The 17694-nt window shown below is 45.7% G+C and overlaps 1 protein-coding gene and 1 non-coding gene across 5 annotated transcripts in view; both read right to left on the bottom strand.

The window, feature by feature from the left end:
• Positions 1–10855, bottom strand: part of LOC119978692 (kelch domain-containing protein 8A-like) — a 45619-nt gene extending 34764 nt beyond the window's left edge. For 2 of the 4 annotated variants that reach the window (XM_038820495.1, XM_038820490.1), the window contains exon 1: positions 10579–10855. The gene's annotated coding sequence lies outside the window, so the exon portion shown is untranslated. Of the gene's footprint in view, positions 1–1880; positions 2043–8687; positions 8999–10578 lie in introns of all 4 variants that reach the window. The other 2 variants (XM_038820492.1, XM_038820491.1) reach the window with 2 other exon arrangements.
• A 761-nt stretch (positions 10856–11616) lies between these two features.
• trnat-agu lies at positions 11617–11690 on the bottom strand. Its single transcript has one exon. It is a non-coding gene; the product is annotated as a tRNA-Thr (tRNA).
• Between the last annotated feature and the right edge of the window lie 6004 nt (positions 11691–17694).

The following is a 17694-nucleotide window of genomic DNA, read 5'->3' as shown; positions in this document are numbered from 1 at the left end:
CAAGCCCATGGGCGGGATTCTCCGTGACCCGACTGCCAAATCAGGAATGGCAATCGGGCGAAGAATGGCTTCCAACGCCGGATTTGGGACAGGCGGAAGTTTGACGCTGGTTCGCGATGGTCCGCCCCCCTCCAAAGCGGCATAAACAGGCCGCGTGCAACCGCATCGCTGTTAGCATGTCATCAGCCGGCCCACCCGTGATGCTCTGCCGCCGATGGGCCAAGTTCCCGATGGCGTGGGCCACGTGTGGTCTTAGCGGTCATGATCCTGGCTGGCCGGCTGCGGACAGTGTCCTGCGCCGCCACACTCAGCCGGGATCCGTGCCACTGCCGAGGGTGCTTCTGCTAGGGCTGGGGGCTGATGGGGGTGGCCAGGAGGTGGGCTGAGGGGCCGGGTTGGGCAGGTATGTGGTCAAGCATGACCAGCACCATGTTTCTTGGCGTGACTGATGGGGGCATAGACGTGTGCGGCTGCAGCTTGTCAGCCTTGCGCATGCATGGCCCAGGACCCAGCGATTCTCTATGCTATCCATGGGTGTTCCACATGGCGCCGGTGCTAGACCCTCAATGGAATCAGTGAGCGATTTGCGCCGATTTTCCTGTCATGGAGCACCACAGATTCCCCGTTGGCGCCAGCACTTAGCCTCAGAAACGGAGAATCCAGCCCCATGTGTGTTACATGCAGGGAAATGTTGGCAAATGAGAGTTTAAAACCCTCACACTTCAAGGGCATGTGAAGACTAAGAATGGCGAGTTAAAGGACAATCCTCTTGATTTTTTTCAAAGGATACAGCAAGAACTTAAATCATCAGCTGAAGTCCTTAGCATAAACGTAACATTGAATGACAAAGCACAATTAGCCTTTTACATGGTAGCTTATCATTGAGATAAAGAAAAATGTTCCACACTATGGCAAGTAAATGAATTCTCCCTGTAATATTAGATATGGCTCGTACCGCCCTAGATGAGAGGTCAGCTGAAATCTGAAAGGCATCCCACTCAGTGATAGCACAGTGGCTCGTCGAATTTGAGATATTGCTGAGAATTTAGAAGACCAGCTTATTTATCGTTTAAAGTCAGAACAGGAGCTCTCAATACAGCTGGATGAAAGAACAATTGTTTCAGATTGTGCTAGTTTACATTAGGATGTTTGGCACAATGAATTTCTTGACGATTTGAGGTGCTGTCTGGCATTACCAACCAGCACGACTGGCACAGAGATTTTTGGAGCATTGAATAGTTACATGGCTGGAAAGTGTGAGCTCGACTTGTTTCATTGCAGAGGAATCACAAGCGATGGGGCAGACAACATGACTGGGAAGAACACTGGAGTTATAATAAGGATTAGGGAGGCAGCTGGTCAGGACATTGTTTGGAATCATTGTTTTATTCACCGTGAGGCATTGTCATTGAAAGGAATTCCATCTGATCTTGAAGAGATGTTGAAAGAATTAAATAATAATAATAATAATCGCTTATTGTCACAAGTAGGCTTCAATGAAGTTACTGTGAAAAGCCCCGGGTCGGCACATTCTAGTGCCTGTTTGGCAAGGCCGGTGCGGGAATTGAACCCGCGCTGCTGGCCTTGTGCTGCATTACAAGCCAGCTGTTCAACCCACTGTGCAAAACCAGCCCGTCTGAAAGTTATGAATTTCATTAAACTCATCGCACTGAATGCCAGGCTTTTTGAGGCTCAGTGTTCCAATATAGAGCCTGAGCACACACATTTAGTGTTCCACACAGAGATACGTTGGTTGCCAAGATCAGGTGCTTGTCAGAGTATACAAACTGAGGTATGAAATCCATGCTTTTCTCCTTGAGAAATTGTCCCCTCGGGCTGATTTGTTTGATGATGAAACTTGAATGCTAATTATGTCTTACCTTGCAGACACCTTTTCAATTCTTGATGAACTGAACCTCAAATTGCAAGGGAAGGATGATGATTGCTTCCGGCATTGGGAAGAAATAGATGCTTTCCAAAAGTCATTGAACATTTGGCAAGTGCGAGTATAAAGCCAAAACTACTACATGTTTCCCACACTGCTACGACACAAAGAAAACAGTGTTAGTAAGAGAACTGTCAATAGACTGACAAGCCTTATTCAGACGCATCAAGCTGCATTGATCAACAGCCTTTGTCGCTACTTTCCAAAGGAGAAGTATCAGATTTTGAAAGAGAAGAGGTGGGTGAAATATCCTTTTGAGTTTGAGACCCCGGAGTCAATTATTATTTTATAGCCGAGTCCAGATAAAGAGACTGAACTTCTGCGTCTCACCTGTCGTAACACATTAAAAACACGCCACAAGTCCATGAGGTTGATGGCATTCTGGAGTAGTGTCTCCGAGGCGTATCCAGTGCTGAGTAAAACAAGCATTTTGTTGCTATTGCCTTTCACAACTACCTACATGTGTGGGGTTGGATTTGCCGTCCTCACAAAGAAGATGACAGCACAAAGGAACTGGCTGAACTCTGCACCCGATATGCGCATTTCCCTCTGCTGTGAACCTAACTGGATTGAGATCATGGGGACCAAGCAGACTCACCTGTCACATTAAAGGTAAGTGAAAATGGTGTGTCATGAAGGTTGGCCGCCATGGGTTGTGAAGGTCAGCTGCCGTGGGTCCCTAAGGTCGGTGGTGGTAAAAGTGGGTCCCTGGGAAAGGAGTTTGAAAAACACTGCTCCACTGTAAATCAATACCTCAGGCAATAATAAAGGAATGCGGAGGCAGCTGGCATCAGAGAGATGATATAGCTTCAGAAACTGTGATGAAAGGAAAAAGGGTAAGATCATTTAAATAATTTCACTGCTGAAAATCATTGCGGATTAATGCAGTTTTAGGATCAGTTTGTTTTCTCATTCCCCGATGCCAATTATTCATGCAATATAAAAGCTGTGTTAAAATCCTCCTCCAGCTGCATTAGTGATAGTGACTGGTTTTCCTTTATCAGCATCAGCTCAAGGTCAAACTGTATTCCTCGACTGGAAAAACAGCAATTAAAAAGAAAAACACAAGTAATTTCAAAAGCAAAAAGCAGAATACCGCAGTCGACTGGAAATCAAAAATAAGAAGAGAAAAGGCTGGAGATGCTCCGCAAGAAACAGAGGGGTGAGATCCACCAGCCGCATTGTGCACGGAAAGCATGATCACGCGGTAGACAGATGCCGTGAGATCCCACTTTCGGGATCTAATGTGTTCGCCAGGCCTCACAAGGTCTAACGCGACCTCGCGAGTTGCTGCGATGTGTATCCGGCCCATTGTGGGTGGGATCACTTTCTGGCCAATCTGCATATTAGAGTGAGACAGCTAGTTTCAGTCTAATATGCATTCCCAGGATCTAACCAAGGCTTGCGATCTAACTCTTGTAGACCTCAGGCAAGTGCTGATCTCTACATGGGCGTTAAATAACATGGTGTTTCTTGCCGTTCCAAGAGCAGGGAAACACCTGGCTAATCTCATGCACTACGGGTCTCTGTCCCCACGTGGATAGATTGTTAACGTTTCAGCTCAATGCCTGACCTCAGAATTCACTTTAGCACTTGAATTTTTCCTCCACCGATGCTGCCAGACCTGCTAAGCATTTCCCACATTTTCTATTTTAATTTTGTGCAGTGTGAACAACTTTTTGGCAAATCACCTATAATTAGACACTAATGAGCAATCTCACCTGACCAGTCATCAATGATATCACTACGTTCTAATAGAAACAGTAGCATGCTGGTTACGTTACTGGACTATCAAGAGGCCTAGGGCAGTATTCTCCCACCCCCCGGGCGGTCGGAGAAACGCCCGGGGCCGACGTAACTCCCGCCCCCGCCATGGCCGGAATTCGCCGCCACCCGGGAATCAGCGGGGGCAGGAATTGTGCCGCGCCAGTCGGCGGGCCCCCCACGGCAATTCTCCGGCCCGCGATGGGCCGAAGTCCCGCCGCTGTCAGGCCTCTCCCACCGACGTGGTTTAAACCACCTCTGGTGCCGGCGGGAGCAGGCAGCGCGAGTGAGCCCCGGGTCCTGGGGGTGGGGGGGGGGGGGGGGGGGCGCGTGGGCCGATCTGACCCCGGGGGGTATCCCCAAGGTGGCCTGGCCCGCGATCGGGGCCCACCGATCGGCAGGCGGGCCTGTGCCGTGGGGGCACTCTTTTTCTTCCACCACCACCACGGCCTCCACCATGGCGGAGGCAGAAGAGACCCCCTCCACCGCACATGCGCCGGTATGACGTCAGTGGCCGCTGACACTCAGGCGCATGTGCGGACTCACGCCGACCGGCGAAGGCTTTTCGGCCAGCCGTTGCTCCGATCGGCTGGGCGCCAAAGGCCGTTCGCGTCGGTCGGCTGGGCGGCAATTGCTCCGGCGCGGGCCTAGCCCCTAAAGGTGCGGAGAATTCCGCACCTTTGGGGAGGCCCGACGCCGGAGTGGTTCTTGCCACTCCGGTACGCCGGGACCCCCCCGCCCCGCCGGGTAGGGGAGAATCACGGCCCTGGACTATTATTCCAGAGGTGAGTTCAAATCCCATGGCACCACGTGGGGGAATTTAAATTAGTTATTAAAATAAATCTGGAATTAAAAAGTCAGCAGTGATGATAATAAAGCTGCTGGATTGATGTAATAATCCATTTGGTTCACTAATACCTCTTGAGGGCCAGAAATCAGCTGTCCTTCCCTGATCGGGCCTCTATGTGACTCCAGACCCACGGTAATGTAGTTCAATCTAAATGGCCCATCAAGTCAGTGTCTACTATCTACAAGATGCACTGCAGCAACTCCCCCAAGGCTCCTCCAACGGCACCTTTCAAACCCGTGACCTCTATCACCTTGAAGGACAAAGACAGCGGACACATGGGAACACCACCATCTTCAGGTTCCCCTCCAAGCCACACACCATCCCAACTTGTAAATATATCGCCATTCTTTCACTGTCGCTGGGTGAAAATACCTAGAAACATACATAGAAAATAGAAGCTGGAAGAGGCCATTCAGCCCATCAAGCGGCTCCGCCGTCCATTGTGATAATGGCCGATCATCAAGTTCAAAACCCTGATCCCGCCATCCCCCCATATTCCATGATCCCTTTAGCCCCAAGAGCGATATCTAATTCATTCTTGAAATTACACAACGTTTCGGCCTCAACTATTTTCTGTGGTAGTGAATTCCACAGATCCACCACTTTCCAAGTGAAGTAATTTCTCCTCATCTCAGTCCTAAAAGGTTTACGCCTTATCCTCAAATTATGACCCTTACTTCCGGACTCCCACACTCTTTCTGAATCTGGAATCCTGGAACTCCCTCCCTAACAGCACCGTGGGTGTACCTACACCTCAGCGACTGGAGCGGCTCAAGAAGGCAGCCCCACCACCACCACCTTCTCAAGGGCAATTAGGGATGGGCAATAAACGCTGGTCTAGCCAGTGATGCCTGATCCCATGAACCAACATTCAAGAAAGTAATTGAATTCAAGAAGGCTGCTCGGCAGCACCTCCTCAGGGGCAATGAAAATAGACCATAAAAACTGGCTTTGCTCCAATGCACTCAGGAACACCAACAGTAATGGGGACTGACTGGGTGGTACCATATAATTTACAGTGCAGAAGGAGGCCATTCGGCCCATCAAGTCTGCACCGGCCCTTGGAAAGAGCACCCTACTCAAGCCCACCAGTATGTCGGTGTAATGGTTAAGTCACTAGACCAGTAATCCACAAAAATATTAATTCAAAGATCACCATATTCAGACCTTAAATGCAGTTTTTAAAAACCTGCTGTTAAAACTGGTATCAGCAAAAGCACCCAGATCGTTGTAAGAAACTAAGGCAAATTCTTGACTTAGAATCGAAAGTGCCACCCACTGAGACATGGCCACGATTCCATCGCCAGCTCAAAGGCACGGAGGCCAATTTTGGTAAAACCTCTCAGTGATTTCAGTGCAGAGTGTTAATGAAACCTGGGACCTCCTCACGTTCAGGGTTCTCTCGCTCACTGGAAACATTCACTGATCCATCCCGGAAGCTGACCAAGTTCATCTTAAACTACTGAGAGAATATTTACCCTGAAGGTTTAATGTCCTCACCGTGTTTGAACTATTGCCGTGCCGTGCACGATTCTTCGTGTAATTTCTCGCTGGCTGTAATCGGCAGCAAAGTGATTGAAGATTTTCGTTCCCTTTCGGTTTTAACGGGTTTCACAGTTTTCGGGCTCGCAACAACAACATTTCTGATGGAACAGGTCAAATTTTATCAGGTTCTCATGACCTGTGAATTAATAAATGCCTATCCACGTCTCTCTTTTAAAGCACACATACCTGTTTGACCGTTTTTTCTTTAGTCCTACCCTAACATCTCCTTGCGTCAAATATTGATTGCTGGTGCACCTTGGGATGCTTGTACTATGCCAAAGGCGCTATATAAATGCAGTTAGTGTTGACGCTGTCAAGGTATTCAAGCTCTTTTAAGGGGAGTGTAATATCCCGCATGGGAGCTAGGGGGTGGCAATGCTTGACTTCCCCCTGCTCTTTGCAGAGTACGAGCTCCCCCGTTAGGCCAAGTATCTCAATTACCCAGAGTATATAAGATCGGCCTGGTTTAGCACACTGGGCTAAATCGCTGGCTTTTAAAGCGGACCAAGGCAGGCCAGCAGCACGGGTTCAATTCCCGTTCCGGCCTCCCCGAACAGGCGCCGGAATGTGGCGACTAGGGGCTTTTCACAGTAACTTCATTGAAGCCCACTCGTGACAATAAGCGATTTTCATTTTCATTTCATTTCATTTTCAGACACCGACTAAGCAGGGACCCAGTAGGGGTCCACTGGGAAATGTACGTGTATCGTTTGTAAATAAAACTTTGTTCTTATTTTTACTTGGTGTGGACTCCCCGTGGCCTTATTAAGATAGCACGAAGGTCGGACATGGCAGTGAGGTTGTTCAGGGATGTGGGTCCAATCTAAATATTTCCAGTGATCAGGAATTTAACTTGGTGGTGACTTTATTAATTTCAATTGGCCCATTCCCCACAAACATTATACATCATAATTAATAAGTGTGCTGATTTCAGAAAATCATCAGAGACTATTATATTTTAATGAGTTGACTCAAATGCAGTTGATTGCATTAATGTAACATTAGGCCAAGAGTAGACCGAACGACCCATCAAGCCTGTTCATCTGCCCATCTACCCACCTTGCCTCCGTAAACCTTCATGCCCTTACCCGTGAAATTTTCAGCTGACCCCCCCCCCCCCCCCCCCCAGAATCAATTGATTTTGGGGGGGGGGAGTGAGTTTGAGATTTCCATGACCCTCTGTGCGAAGAAATGCTTCCAGCCATCAGGGCTGAATGGCCTGGCTCTCATTTGCAAGATTATGATGCCTTAGCCGGAATGTTATGCCCCCCCCCCCCCCCCCCCCCGGGCGGGTTCTGAGGCGGGTTCTGAGGGAGCGTGAAATGGCATGGATGGGATTCCCTCCGGGTTCCTGCCCACCCCGACCTGGGAGTGAATTTACACTGGCCCGGGCAGAGCTTCAGACTCGAAGCCCATCCTTGCCCCACTTAAGGCCCTTAGGTGGCCACTTAGGTTGCCCTGCAATTCTGTTATAGACTAGAGGAAATAGTTTCTCTCTCTATCTGCCCTTTCAGACTATAATCATAGAATCCCTACAGTGCAGAAGGAGGCCATTCGGCCCCTTCAATCTGCACCAATCCTCTAAAAGAGCACCCTACCCAGGCCCACGCCCTCTCTACCCCTCCTATCCCCGTAATCCAATAACCCTACCTATCCTTTTGGACACTAAGGGGCAATTTAGAATGGTCAATCCACCTAACCTGTACATTTTGCTTTAATCATCCTCAACATTTTGATTAGTTGACCCCTTATTCCTCTATGCTGAACGGGGGAACAAACCTGGCCTGTCTAACATGTCCTCCTCAATTAACCCTTTTAGCCCTAGTATCAATTAATATCAAATCAACACTACCAATCAAGCATAACTAGGACACCTCAGGCAACCAGACACTGGCACAATAACCTTCGGTAAATAGCACCTCTCAAGATCAATTTCTCAGCCTTTATTTTTCTTTAAGAAGTAGGTCGACTGTCCTACTCGTTCTTTGCCAAGTTCAGATGTCAGTGTGACACTCTCACAATGCAGATGAAAAGGTTGGAAGTCCATCCCACACCAGAAACCTGAGCGTATAACCAACACGAGCACTCAAGTGCAACACCAAGGGAGTACTACACATTTGGGGGTGCGTCTTTCGAATGTGATGTTAAACCAAGAGCCCACCTTCCCTTTCCAGTGAACAGAAACTATGTTGAAGAAGACCAGGGGTGCTCTGCTTGGTGCCCTGGACAATATTGATCCCTCAATCGACATCACTAAATTACAGGTTATCTGCCCATTATTACATTGCTGTTTTTTGTGAGCTTGCTGTAAATTGGCTGCCATGTTTCCCCTCGCTGCAGCAGTGATTAAACTTCAAAAATACTTAAATGGCTGTAAAGCACTTTGGAAAATTCGATAGTTGTGAAAGGCACTAAATAAATCCAATCTTTCACTGTCAATTAAACCATCACAATGTGGAATTCTCATCCTGGATAGTTATTACTCTATACAAAAGCATTAGGGTGGGATTAAATCGTTCTTTAGGTTACATTGCAACAGTGAGATGAAAAACAGTGCGACACCTTTCAGATTGGAATACTCACCTGTTTCCGGTTTTGACCTGAGGGAGAAACAAATTCAACGAAACGTGTCCGATTGGATCCTCTTGCAGAGGTGGGAAATGAGACAGCTTCATATCATTAATTAAACCAGGCTAATAAGTTCCAAAAGGATGACTGATGCGGGTCACACTTCACAAAGGAGGACAAATTCTCCTGTTCAGCTGCTGTATGACTCATTAAAAGTGAGCAGTTCTCTCATTCATTCCAGGTGTTCGGTTTTTCACGCTTACGCTCTCTCTGTGCGTCACAGGCCGAGCGAATGATAGACCTGCCAAGGCAGAAGGGGCTGATTTCTGAGATCAGCACAGATGAGTGTTAGTGATGGAGGAATGATCTTAGTGTACAGCTCTGCAAAGATCAGCAGGATGAAAAAATACTGCTGGATCTGGCAGTATGAAAGCAGAGTCACTATCCAATCCAATGAGGAAACAGTTCAGGCATGACGAGCTTTGGCACTTGCTGGCTTGGGTGGGTGTGCAGAGAATCAGCCAGAAATCTTACATCTGATCATTATCTAACGTCCCTCACCCAGAAAATGCAAGTGCTTGGGGTTCACATGAGCCTCTAGTGTGACACCTAACATGGTCAAATAGCCTGTTGAAACTAACTCTATACTCATAGGGCACTTGGGAGAAAGAGAACAGTGCCCAGAAGCCAGGCTCACAGACAATGATTGGCATCTTCATCAACAAAGTGGAGAATATTAACAAATACATTATTGGCGTACATCTGTGTGCACAGAGGTTAGTCTCTGGAACAAGTCATTTACTGTTCTCACAATATATTGAGCCAATGTCAAGTTTTAATACTGTATAAATATCCCCATGGACTGATGAATTTTATATAGAAATCCCTCAGTATTCTAATAAAAGCAAATTGCTATTACGAATGCTGGAAACCCGAAATACAAACAGAAAATGCTGGTTTGGTAGCATCTGTGGAGAGAGAAACGGTTAACATTTCGGATCAAAATGACAGAGAATCATAAAATCCCTACAATGCAGAAAGAGATCATTCGGCTGATCAAATCTGCACCGACCCTCAGAAAGAGCACCCTATCTAGGCCCATTCCCCCACCCTATCCCCGTAACCCCACCTAACCTGCACATCCCTGGACACTATGGGGCAATTTAGCATGGTCAACCGACCTAATTTGCACATGTATGGACTGTGGGAGGAAACCGGAGCGCCCGGAAGAATCCCATGCAAGCACGGGGAGAACATTCAAACTCCAACAGACAATGATCTAAGACCGGAATTGAATCCGGCGCTGTGAGGCAGCAGTGCTAACCACTGTGCCACTGTACAGCTCTGCACTGTTCTGTGAAAGGGTTATTAAGATTGGAAACGTCAAATCTGTTTCTCTTCACACCGACGCTCCCAGACCTGCTGAATTTATCCAGCATTTTCTGCTTTCATTTCCCTTCCTTGTCCAGCCCAACGCTCCAGCAGAGATAGCAAACAGCTGACTCAAATCCGGTTCTGGTCCTTGGGGGTCAAATGTTCAAGGTCAAACCAGGTTATTAACCCACTCCTGTCTGAACTGTGACTGAGTTGGTCCCAGCCCTACTCCAGGCACTTGAGCACAAACATCAAAGCTGACACTCCACAGCAGTACTCAGGGGAGTGCTGCACTGTCGGAGGTGCAGGGTCGCTTTTCCCTGGAGGAGGCCAGTCTGCCCCACACACAGTAATGTGACAAACTTGGCCTCACACCCTTTCAAAAGAGATTCTGACCCTGGCCAACGAGGGAACAAAACACACCCATTGTGCCTGCATCTAAAATAACTGAGAGGCAGGAACCTGGTCCCAGCAGAAAAGAGGTGACATCCTGACTGTTATTTGTTTTAAAAAACGAATTGTTCTTGATTACCTGCGCTGGTGAGGACTGCCTGGCAGCCCAGTCAACAACCAGAAAACTTGCCTCTTGATGTGAATCCCTCTCGGTTCACTGACTCGGAGATCAAAGCAGAGGATAAGCTTCCTGCAGCTTTCTCTTGTTCAGTGAACAAAGCCACTGGCTGATTAAACAATCCCCCGGCAGCCAGTCTCTGTCCGCCTCGTCCCCATTCACTCAAACCTCTTCCCTCCTCCTGTCATCTGAGGGCGGCGGCCGCCCTCAACTTTCCCAGAGCGGGAGAGAGCTTCCCCCCCCCCCCCCCCCCCCCCCCCCCCCCCCGTCCCCTCAGCTGCTGGTTCGGTGCCCGCCTGAGGAATGACTGCCTGTGGGGGAGATACACACCCTCATGCCCCTCTACAAATATTCCAACCATCCACAAAGGCGCTCAGTCCGTCCAAACCTCCCACACTGCGATTAATCAGAGACCCAGCGCCCCCCCCCCCCCCCCCAGAAAAGAACAGGGGGGGAGGGGAGGGGTTCTCCTTAAATCAAGCAGCTATTTTTTGTAAATTAGGTATTCTTTTTAAGTATCTCCATACCTGGGAGTTTGGGTTCCCTCGCTGCTTTGTGGGTACATCGACTGAATGGGTGTTAACTGTACGTGGTCCACTCAGGGGACAGATGTGTCCCTGCCCCTTCATTCAAAGCCAACCCATTGAGATAAGGAGGTGGCTTCAGAACATTGCATCACTTATTCATACCAAAAAAAAACCCTTCAAGAATCTAGAATACACTCTCCAGGAGGAGGTGAGGGTGCAGAGGGTTGATTCACCAGAATGGTTCCAGAAAAAGGTTCATCCTCACATCCGCCCTGTATCTCTCGCAAGGGAATCTGCCGCCCTTATCTGACCTGGCCTACATGTGACTCAGCAATGTGTTTGACTCTGAAATGACCCAGCAAACCCAGATTTCCTTGCCTAAAGGGGCTGGTTTAGCTCAGTGGGCTAGACAGCTGGTTTGTGATGCAGAACAAGGCCAGCAGCGCAGGTTCAATTCGACCTAAGTGCTTGAAGGCACCGCTGAGATTCAAACTCAGTATCTCCTGTTTACTAGACAGGCGCTTTCACCACCTAAGCCACTGTGCCAGTCGAGCCCAGTGCAGGAAGGGATCGGGCACCATTTTTAAATGTTGCCCCAGTCCCTCAACCTCTCTCGGACACCACAACGGATCCCCCAATGCACCAACCTTCCACTTAGCATGTCTTCGCGCTCCCCCCATCCCACCTCTTAAGGGTTGAGCAGCCCAGGCCTGATCCCTGGCATGGGAAACCTGGAACCTGGGCACCTTGGCACTGCCAGACTGGCACCCTGGAAGCGCCCTAGTCAGCCTGGCATTGCCATGTGGGCATCCTGGCAGTGCCAGGGTGTCCGGGTGGCAGCAGGAGTGCCAGGGTACCCGCCCAGAGTCTGACTACCCGGGGGCCTCCGATGGACTGGGATATTCCCCCCATGTGCAATATATGACTGGTCCATGTTTGGCACGAGGTCTCCCAGACCTGGCCGTTCATTCCCAGGCCTTGGAAGAATTGAGCACCAAATATCTTTAAATGTGCCTAATGGCTCACTTAAATATGTTAACCTGGATCTCGTCCAATGACGTGACGTCTCGTTTGATCTCGTGCGGTGTTCCGAGCATCGCTCATCTCGCAAGAGGCCGTTCGATTGCGTCCATAATGTTTCCAAGTCTGCGGATGACACAAAGCTAGGTGGGAATGTGCGTTATGAAGAAGATGCAAAGCGTCTTCAAAAGGATTTGGACAGATTTTGGTGGGTAAGAATGTAATGTGGTAAAATGTGAGGTTATCCACTTTGATAGGAGAAACAGATGCGCAGAATATTTCTTAAATAGTAAATGGAAGGCTAACATGCAGGTTCAGCAGGTAATTGGGAAGGGTAATTGAATGTTGGCCCTTATCGCTAAAACGTTTGAGTACAGGAGTAGTGTTATGGGCCAGGGTTTAGAGAACCCCAAAGTGTATCATGGAGTTCACCTGACCCACAACTGTTACTAGATTGTGGTGTGGGGAGCACACGGCCCACTCTACAGGTGTGGTACAGCAGAAATGGAAAAATATTTTTTAAAGCAAAGCAATGTTTATTCTATGAACTCAAGTTAACCTTTTTAAAACATACAGTGAACATCATAGCAACCATTAATTTAAATACAATCCCAAAGACTACAACACTAAGTAATCCTTTAAGCTTTCCTCTTAACATCCACAAGACTTAAAAACAAAACCTTTAACAGAAGCACCTCAGGTTTAACTTCACTACTAAGAACAGTTACCACGTTGAAATCAGCAAATGGACATTCATAAGCTTGCAGAGATTCACACACATCCTGTTGTGATTGCAGCTTCTCCAAACTAAAATGAAACCAAACCCACCCTGCAGCAAAAAGCCTAAAGCGAAAGTAAAAAGCTGACAGACAGCCCAGCTCCACCCACTCTCTGACATCACTGCAGTAATAAACACCCATTTCTTAAAGGTACTCTCACATGACACCTCGCCCCAAGGAAAAAAAATAAACCATCAACATCAAGATGGTTTCTTTTTTCACCTTTTCACTATCCTTTAAGAAATGCACACAGTAAATATACTTTATCGTTTCAAAAAACAACACATGCAAACAGGTATAATAGCCCATTTTTCTTTTGTTCTTCTTCCTCCAACTTGAATCCTTCTCCATTGACAGTCTTGCAAACAAGAAGGTCTCTATATGATCCGTCCATTTCTCTATGCCTCGGCATTCTCTTTAAAGTCAGATACTTTAGTTCAATCTGATCACAAAGTCCCTTGTAATTCTCCAACACAGGAGCATTGGTTATCACAGCTTTCAGGCAGTCAAATGCCTGTTGAAAGTCCGCTGTCCACTGAAATTTTTGAAGTTTCTTCAGCAAGTCGATCAGTGGAGCAATCACGCTACAAAGCTTTTGCATAAATGTTCGATCAAATCCACTCATGCCAAGAAATCGCATTATTTCCCTTTGTCTTGAGGGTATCGGAAACTCCTCAATAACTGTTGGTTTCACATCCCGTGTGACCATTCGACCCTGTCTAATTGTATGGCCAAGGAAAGTGACTTGGGCTTTTCCAAATTCACTTTTGGCTAGGTTTACCACCAAACCCACCTCATGAAGTTGATCGAATAACTCCATCAGCTGTTTTAAATGTTCTTTCCATGACTGGCTGAAAATTACCAGATCGTCAATGTATACCGCACAATTGGGTAATCCTGAAATAACTTTGTTAGTTAACCGTTGAAATGTGGCTGGGGCATTTTTCATGCCAAATGGCATAACTTTGAATTGGTATATACCATCTGGAGTCACAAAAGCTGAAATCTCCTTCGCCCTTTCGGATAAAGATACCTGCCAGTAACCTTTAAGTAAATCCAGTTTGGAAATAAAAGCTGATTGTCCCACTTTCACAATGCAATCTTCCAAACATGGGATAGGATAAGAGTCCATTCTTGTAACTGCATTAACCTTTCTATAGTCCACACACAGCCATTGGGTACCGTCTGGTTTTGGTACCATCTCTATGGGTGAGCATTTCCCACATCTACATCATGAAAAGCCATTTTAGAACTTCCCAATGTATCTCTACAAACTTGCCCATGTGATATCAATAACTCTTACAGGTCAGTTAGTTTTTCCTCTGGAAGGTAACTCAACAATTTATCCTAATTTTTAAGAACATTCTCATTTTCCAATTTAATTTGAGTATGCAAATTCATAGTCATCTGGATTTGGTTCATCACTTTGAGTTAGAATCGTTAAAACCTCCTTTTTCTCTCCTTTCCTTTCAAAGTACCTTTTAAGCATATTCACATGACACACTCGGTGAGTCTTCCTTCTATTTAGTGTTTTTACCACATAATTCACCTCACTTAATTTCTTTTCAATCTGATAAGGTCCAAAAAACCTTGCTTTTAAAGGCTCACCTACCACTGGTAACAATACTAAAACTTTATCTCCACTGGCAAAACTAAAAACTTTGGATTTCTTGTCTGCTACCCGTTTCATCACATTTTGTGCAACTTTTAAATGTTGTCTAGCCACTTCACCTGCTCTATTTAATCATTCCCTAAAATTTGACATGTAATCCAATAATGTAATTTACGATTTCTCACTGACCAATTTTTCCTTAATCAATTTAAGTGGTCCTCTTACCTCATTACCAAAAATTAGTTCAAAAGGACTGAATTTGGTTGACTCATTCGGTGCATCCCTAATTGCAAACATTACGAATGGGATTCCTTTATCCTAATCCTCTGGATAATCGTGACAATACGCCGGCAACATTGTCTTTAATATCTGATGCCACCTTTCTAACGCTCCCTGCGATTCTGGATGGTACGCAGTTGATTTAAATTGTTTTATTCCAAAGCTATCCATAACTTCTTTGAATAACCTTTGAGGTAAAATTTGATCCTTGATCTTATTTTATTTCTGTGGTTAGTCCATATCTAGTAAAGAATTTAAGTAACTCCTCCACAATCTTTTTAGCTGTAATATTACGTACTGGAAACCTAGTAGACACATCCATTATAGTGAAAAGATATTGATTTCCACTTTTCACTTTAGGAAGCAGTCCTACGCAATCAATTAGAACCCTTGCCAAAGGTTCCTCAAATGCTGGAATGGGTATTAAGGGTGCTGGTTTTATCACTGTTTGAGGTTTCCCAACATGATTGACAAAATTTAACTACATCTTAAGTAGTTCAGGCCAATAAAAATGTTTTCGTATTTTAGCTTGAGTTTTCCTTATTCCCAAATGACCTCCCACTGGTACCTCATGTGCAACTCGCAACACCTCCTTTCTATACCCTACCGGCAATACTACTTGATGAACTTCTGCTCACTTTTCATCCGTCTGCATATGTAAAGGTCTCCATTTTCTCATCAAGGTATCACTTTTATGGTAATAACATTCTGGTATACACTCAGATTCCTCTTCCGTGTATGCTTTCTGGTACATCCGTTTTATTTCTACACCTTTCTGTTGTAACTCCGCCAATTTTCCTGAACTAAAAATATTCGCCTCATCCTCCACCTGTTCTTGTTCTTTTTCAACCATCTGTTCAAAAATCGTTTCTGATAATTGCACTTCAACTTCATCTTCACTCTTTGATTTCTCCTCTTGTCTTAACATGTGACTTTGCGACCTTGTTACTACACAATCCGGAAAAATCCCAGGATATTCGTCCTTCAACACTTCAGTTGTCTGATTGTCCACTGGCTTATCAACCACAGTAGGCATCATGCCCACCTGCGATCCAGCTACATCATTACCCAAGATAAACTGTATTCCTGGACAAGATAGTTTCTCTATTACTCCTACTACTGCTTCACCACTCTTCACTGGACTTTCCAACATTACCTTATATAATGAAACACTGCTCCTCTCACCCTGAATTCCACATATTACCAACTTTTCTGGCAATATTCTTCCTAAACTACATGACTCCTCATCTCTTACCATTAAAGATTGACTAGCTCCCATATCTCTTAAAATTGTGACTTCTTTACCTGATACACATGAGTAAACTTTACCCACACAAGTAAATTCTTTAAAGACATTTGGCACCTTCTTATCAATCACCTCTTGATCAGGCTGTACAATCTTTTGCACCTTCTTCACTTCACTTGGGCTTTCCTTTACCACTCTAACAAACCCCACAGTCTTATCCTGTTTTACCACATCAGCCTTCCCTTCTACCACCAACACTGAGACTTTACATGGCCTAGTTTATTACAGTGAAAACATTTGACATTTTTCATGTCTCTTCCACCCTCCTGGATTTCTTTTTTAATCTGAGGTACACTCTCCTTATTATCGACCATCAGATCACCTTTACCTTTACCACTTGAGTATTTCTCATGTCCCCAGTTTACTATCCCTCACAGGCTGAAACTGATGTCGGAAACCAAGCTTTGATTTATGAACTAATTCATAATCATCTGCCATTTCTGCTGCTAACCTTGCAGTTTTAACCCTCTGCTCTTCCACATGAGTTCTCACTACATCAGGAATTGAATTTTTAAACTCCTCCAAAAGTATAATTTCTCTGAGAGCTTCATACATTTGGTCTATTTTCAAAGCCCTTATCCACCTATCAAAATTACTCTGTTTGAGCCTTTCAAACTCCATGTATGATTGACCAAATTCTTTCCTTACATTTCTAAACCTTTGTCTGTAGGCTTCAGGCACTAGTTCATATGCACCTAAGATGGATTTTTTCCACCTCCTCATACGTCCCAGATACCTCCTCCCTTAGTGATGCAAACACTTCACTAGCCCTACCTATCAGCTTTATTTGAATCAGTAATAACCACATGTCCTGTGGCCATTACATTTGTTTAGCTACCATCTCAAATGAAATGAAAAAGGCTTCTACCTCCTCTCCTTCTCATCAAACCTTGGCAATGCTTGGACATATTTAAATAGATCCCCACCAAGCCTTTGACTATGATGCTCTTTCTCACTATACTCATCACCATCATCCTTTATGCATGCCAATTTTAACTGACTGTCATGTTTCATGGCGATTTTCTGAAGTTCAAACTCTCCCCCTTTATCTTTTCCCTGATCTGTATCTCCCTTTCTCTTTCTTTTTTTTCTCTCTCTTTCTTTCTTTTTCCTCTCTATCCCTTTTGTATTCAAGCTGCTTTAATTCTTTCTCATGTTCCATTAGTTTAATTTGTAACTGAAGTTTTGCCATTTCCAATGAGTCAAACTGTATCTCAGGCAATTTTAAATGCTTAGCCACCACCATAATAACCTCATCTTTTTGCATTTTGTCAGGTAATGTTAACTGCAATGTTTTTGCCAAATCTAACAGTCTGCTTTTAGTCTCTGTCCGTAAAGAACTGCGGGTGACCATCTCCACCCTCAAAAACTTCAGAACCTCTGAAAGAGCCATTGTCCACAACACACTCCCCACTGAAACTAGAATACCACACCTGAAAAGCAACCACAATATGCTCACCGTCTTTAAGATCACTAAGCCAATCCAATAGATAGACTGTTATCCCCCTCGAGCCCCCAATTTGTTATGGGCCAGGGTTTAAAGTGTATAATGGA

Source organism: Scyliorhinus canicula, chromosome 15, assembly GCF_902713615.1.
Source record: "Scyliorhinus canicula chromosome 15, sScyCan1.1, whole genome shotgun sequence".
Lineage (NCBI taxonomy): Eukaryota > Metazoa > Chordata > Chondrichthyes > Carcharhiniformes > Scyliorhinidae > Scyliorhinus > Scyliorhinus canicula.
Note: the sequence above shows the minus strand (reverse complement) of the source record. Positions and strands in the feature narration are given on the sequence as shown.